The following is a 6000-nucleotide window of genomic DNA, read 5'->3' as shown; positions in this document are numbered from 1 at the left end:
ACTGACCGTTTTTGCTTAGATAACATAAAATCACACTACTAAGGTGAGTTTCATGGCCCCACTTTCTAATATTTTCGGGGGAAAACACATGCTAAATTCTATATATATGTTATTATTATGTCTATATGATAGTATATATCGGTATCAACGTAGATAGTTATAATAACCGGGATATAGTTATTTCGTATTTGAAAGTATACAACTATCGTAAAGTTGTTAGCAAGTTATTGTCATACTAATGTAGATCTTGAGTTATACTTAGGATTCTATATATATTTTGTGTGCGATATAGTTTCAGAGTTGTACTCGGAAGTTCTCTATGTGAATTGATAAGTATGTTGTTATTATTGATTTTATGTCAAGATAAAACCATGTATGTTATATCTTGCTATTATTGGTTTTATGTCAAGATAAAACTAGATATGTTATATGTTGTTATTGTTACCTTTATGTTAAGATAAAACTTAGTATTGCTATTGATAGTTTTATGTAAAGATAAAACTAGGAACGTTATATGTTGTTATTATTGGTTTTAGGTGAATATAAAACCTCGTTTTACTTCAAGATATAGCTGTTATACTGCCTAAATGTTATGAAGTTAGGAGTAATGTTTAAAAGCATAGTCTAGTGACTTAGGGTTTTAGACATGAAAATGCTTTTGTTGTTAGAGCTATAGGAAGCCGTCAAAGTCTACATGAGCTACCTCATTCATCAACTAAGATTGGGGATCTTAGTGGAAGTCCTCTGACCTGTAACCGTTAATCCCGTGAGAGCGAGGAAGTCGTGTATGAATAAGATACGTGTCGACGACCCCACTTGTGGTTGATTACAACCCAAGACAAGCGAGTGACGATTCATTCCTTTTATTTTTATTCCGGCGTTGATGAAGCGCACGGTGTTGTTTCTCATGGTAAATCATGAGGTAAATCATGAGTGTATTGTTTTGTCAGAGGTTTTGTTGTCAAGCAGCGGTTACGGACTAATGGTTGCAAATTGTTAGAAGTATTATTGTCACACCCCCAAACCAGAACGACGGAAACGTTCGGGGGCGGAGGACGTCATATTCAGTATCATAACAGTTCATAGAAAGGAAAGTACACACCACCATACATATATAAAGTTTTTAAAAATGTTTACATCATTGTATTCATTACATGCTCAAAAGATAAATGCATAAACATCTTTCAAAAGAAGTAATTAATGCCAGCGCGTTAATCCCCAAAAGTTGATTTCCAAACCTGCTTAGCGGTTCCCTGAGAAGACAAGTTATTTCAAAGAGAAAGTGTCAACAATTAAGTTGGTGAGTTCATAAGTGGTTTAGAAAGTTTGTATGCCATTCCAAATTGAGTGTATGTTTTACAAGAAAATCCCTTATTTTCTTATAAAAGTGTGAAATGCATGAGAATGTATGTATTGAATAATATAGATAGTTGAATCAAGAAAATCCCTTATTTTCCTATTAGTTGTTTGTTTTGTATATAGGGAAAATCCAATATTTTCCAAAAGTAATAGTTAGCCTAATGTCCCAGACTAAAAACCGAAAGCAAAAGACATGCTTTAGAAGGTTGAAGCATAGATTTATATAATAAAACCTATTAGAAGATTTCAGTTTGTTAGATGAAGAATAGTTTTAATAACTACTCATTCATCAATCAGAAGTACTATAATAATTGTATATCCGATGAGTTTTATAACCATACTAAACATAATATGCCTGTAGCGACGTTCTTCAGGCGTCGCAGCGTTGTGACAAACTGTCACCCCAAAGGACGGATTGTAGCTAACAGTCAGGGCGCGAGATCATGACTTCCCGTATAGATCTATACACATTTGACACGTTCTCTGAACGGGACACTCTGGTTATAGACATGACTTGTAGCGATACCTTCTAGCAAAAAGGCAGTATTTGAAGATGTACTTGTCTCACGGATTCTCAACTAAGTCTGTATTAAAGTAATAGTTTTGTATGCAAAGATTATCCTTTTTCACAAAGTTTTGACAATGCATAAATCATAAGTTTTTAAAATGTATTAAAACGGTTTAGAAACGAAGGATACTTTGGAATTACTAAATACTTTGTATAAATCTAGTGCATGCAAAGTATGACAAGAGTTTTCACATAGTAGTAGTGAATCACAAGTGATTTGTTTGATAAAAACGAGCACAATGAAACTTTATGAAATACACGATAATAACCGTATGTTTACTTGTATTCCCCTCCCCCCTAAAAGAGTATAAAAAGCATTTAAAACGTATTTACAGTGTGTTTGTAGGGGTATGAACTCACCTGAAGGTTTGAAGAAAGCGAGATGAAAACCGGGCAGAATTTCGTCTCGGGAAACGGATTTTTCTCGGGATTCTCGGGAATCTCGGGAGTAAAAACGATCTTCGGGACTTGGGTAAAATGACCAAGGCTTCGGGTTAGCACGGGCACGGAAAACGAGGAAAAACGCAAGAGAAACGAGAGGAAATGAGCAAGTTTTCCCGGAACCCTCGCATCCCTTTTATAGGGGCTGAGAGGCCTCGGTACGCGGGGCGTACGGGCGTACGCGGGGCGTACCCGTGCGTCATGCATGACCGAGTCCTCGACTGCCCCGGAGTTTGGATGGGACGGGGCGTAGCTCGCATAGGGGGCGACGTGGACGAACCGGGGCCTTAGATTTGAGTATATGGGGCGTACGAGGGTACGCAGGGCGTACTTCGGCCCTATCTGCTGACTCCTCTTTGGATATTACCAAGAGTTTATAATTAAATTTATATATTAATTATTTATTAAACTTCAAAAATTCATATCTCCTTCATACGAACTCTGTTTTCGACATTCTTTATATCCACGCGTAGGTGAGACTAAGATCAACAACTTTCGTTTAGATTTCTTCGGCAAATTCCGAAATTATTTTTATTATTTATTTTTAAAAGGTTGGGGTAAGAAAATTCGTTAATAATTCATAACTTTTTCATACGATGTCTGTTTTGGGTGTTCTTTTTATGTACATTTGCAGTTTAACGATATCTATGACTTTCATTTAGACAACTAAGGTCAAAAAGTATTTTATTGAAACTTTGCGTTTTTACGTAACTTCGTATTGCCGGTTTTTGTCGGAAAACTTAGAATGGTCATAACTTTTTCGTTATAACTCGGATTTTAGTGTTCTTTATATGCTTGGAAACCTTAAGACGATATCTACTACATAGCGTACTCCAAATAGAGCTTTTGAATACTTCATTTTTCGATGATATTCTAATTACTTTTTCAAAGAGGTTACAAGACTCGATTTTCAATGACCTGAAATGACGGGTTGTTACATCATCCCCCCGTTAGAGGGATTTTCGTCCCGAAATTTTAATATAAAAGAAAAGTTTTAGGGGCTGAGGAAGAGGTGTGGATACTTCTGTTGAATTTGATCTTCTCGTTCCCACGTGAACTCAAGTCCCCTCTTAGCATTCCATCGGACCTTTACTATTGGAATGCGACTCTGTTTAGTTCGCTTAACTTCCCTATCCATGATCTCGACGGGTTCTTCCACAAAGTTAAGATTTTCATTTAGTTCGATTTCATCGAGTGGAATTAGAAGTGTTTCGTCGGACAAACACTTTTTCAGGTTCGATACGTGGAATACTGGATGTACTTTGTTAAGCTCTATTGGAAGTCGGAGTTTGTAGGCCACTGGACCAACTCTTGAAATGATTTCGTAGGGTCCAATGTACCTAGGAATTAGCTTCCCACGTTTTCCAAAGCATATCATGCCCTTCCAGGGTGAGACCTTCAGTAGTACACGGTCGCCAATATGAAATTCCAAGGGTTTACGTCTTTTGTTGGCATAGCTCTTTTGCCTATCCCTTAAGGATTTCAGTCGTTCTCGTATTTGCATGATCTTTTCAGTCATTTCTCTGATGATCTCTGGACCAGTGAGGGTGCTATCAGGGACTAGACCTTTTGCCAACTGCGTGTCGCCCACTTCTGTCCAGTACAGAGGTGATCTGCGCTTACGGCCGTAAAGGGCTTCAAATGGAACAGTCTTGATACTAGTACGATAACTATTGTTATAAGAGAACTCGACCAAAGGTAAGTGAACATCCCACGCTTTACCAAAGTCGATTACACATGCTCGCAACATGTCTTCCAAGGTTTGGATTGTTCTCTCACTCTGTCCATCAGTTTGTGGGTGGTATGCTGTACTCATATCCAACCTTGTTCCCATGGATTTTTGCAATGATTGCCAGAATCTGGAAGTGAATCTGCTATCTCTATCTGAGATGATGGACATTGGCACTCCATGAAGTCATATGATCTCCCGGATGTAGGTTCTTGATAGTTTTTCCATCTTATCAGTTTCCTTGATTGGTAAGAAATGAACGGACTTGGTTAGTCTGTCGACAATCACCCAAATAGTATCTTGGCCACCCTGAGTTTTGGGCAGTTTCGTTATAAAGTCCATGGAAATCTGCTCCCATTTCCACTCAGGTATTTCAGGTTGTTGGAGAAGACCTGAGGGTTTTTGGTGTTCTATTTTTATCTTGGCGCAAGTCAAACACTTGCTCACATAGGTAGCAATCTCCGCTTTCATGTTTGGCCACCAGTAGAGTTGCTTGAGATCTAGATACATCTTGTCTGACCCTGGGTGTACGGAGTATGGAGTCTTGTGTGCCTCGCTCATAACTACCTCTCTGAATCCACCAAAGTTGGGTGTCCAGATTCGGTTGATGAGGTAGCGTGCTCCGTCACTCTTGATTTCTAAGTTCTTGTCCATTCCCCTAAGGGTCTCAACTGTCACGTTTTCGGGTTTCAAGGCCTCTATTTGAGCTTCCTTGACCTGTGCTGACAGGTGCGAGTGCATCGACATGGCTAATGACTTCACTCTTTGGCCAGAGTACTCCTTACGACTAAGGGCATCGGCCACGACGTTTGCCTTTCCCGGATGATAGCGAATCTCACATTCGTAGTCGTTGAGCAATTCGACCCAACGTCTCTGTCTCATGTTTAACTCCTTCTGGTCGAAGATATGTTGGAGGCTCTTGTGGTCTGTAAAGATAGTGCACTTGGTACCGTATAGGTAGTGCCTCCTGATTTTAAGAGCGAAGACCACCGCTCCAAGTTCTAAGTCATGAGTGGTGTAATTGACCTCATGCGTTTTCAGTTGTCGTGAGGCATATGCAATAACCTTTCCCTTCTGCATTAGCACACAGCCCAGCCCTTGTTTCGAAGCGTCGCAATACACCACAAAATCTTCGGTCCCCTCTGGAAGAGAAAGGATGGGTGCACTGCAAAGGGCCTGTTTCAAAGTCTGAAATGCAACATGTTGCTTTTCTCCCCAGTTGTAGGTCACACCTTTCTGGGTTAAAGCGGTCAGAGGCTTTGCGATGCTGGAGAAATTCTGAATGAACCTTCGATAATAACCAGTAAGACCTAGAAATTGGCGAATCTCTGTCGGAGTAGTTGGTGCAGACCAGTTTTTGATAGCCTTGATTTTTGATGGGTCCACGTGGATTCCTTCCTTGCAGACTACATGACCGAGGAAGTCCACCTTTCTAATCCAAAACTCACATTTTGAGAATTTTGCATAAAGTCTCTCAGTCCGTAATGTCTCTAAGACTTGTCTTAGATGTTGACTATGCTCTACTTTATTCTTTGAATAAATGAGTATGTCGTCTATGAATACTATCACAAATTTATCCAAGAATGGACGACATACCCGATTCATTAGATCCATGAATACGGCCGGGGCATTGGTTAGTCCGAACGGCATCACTACGAACTCGTAATGTCCGTATCTCGTTCGGAAGGCCGTCTTGGGAACATCACTCTCCAGAACGCGCAGCTGGTGATATCCCGACCTCAGATCGATCTTGGAGAAGTAGTTGGCTCCTTGGAGTTGGTCGAATAAGTCTTTGATTCGAGGTAGGGGGTATCGGTTCTTGATGGTAAGTTTGTTGAGTTCTCGGTAGTCGATGCACATCCTGAATGATCCATCCTTCTTTTTCACGAACAACACGGGTGCT

Source organism: Lactuca serriola, chromosome 3 (assembly GCF_051521515.1).
Source record: "Lactuca serriola cultivar US96UC23 chromosome 3, Lser_US96UC23_V15, whole genome shotgun sequence".
Taxonomy (NCBI): Eukaryota; Viridiplantae; Streptophyta; class Magnoliopsida; order Asterales; family Asteraceae; genus Lactuca; species Lactuca serriola.
The sequence above is the reverse complement of the archived record's forward strand: the minus strand, read 5'-3'. Positions refer to the sequence as shown.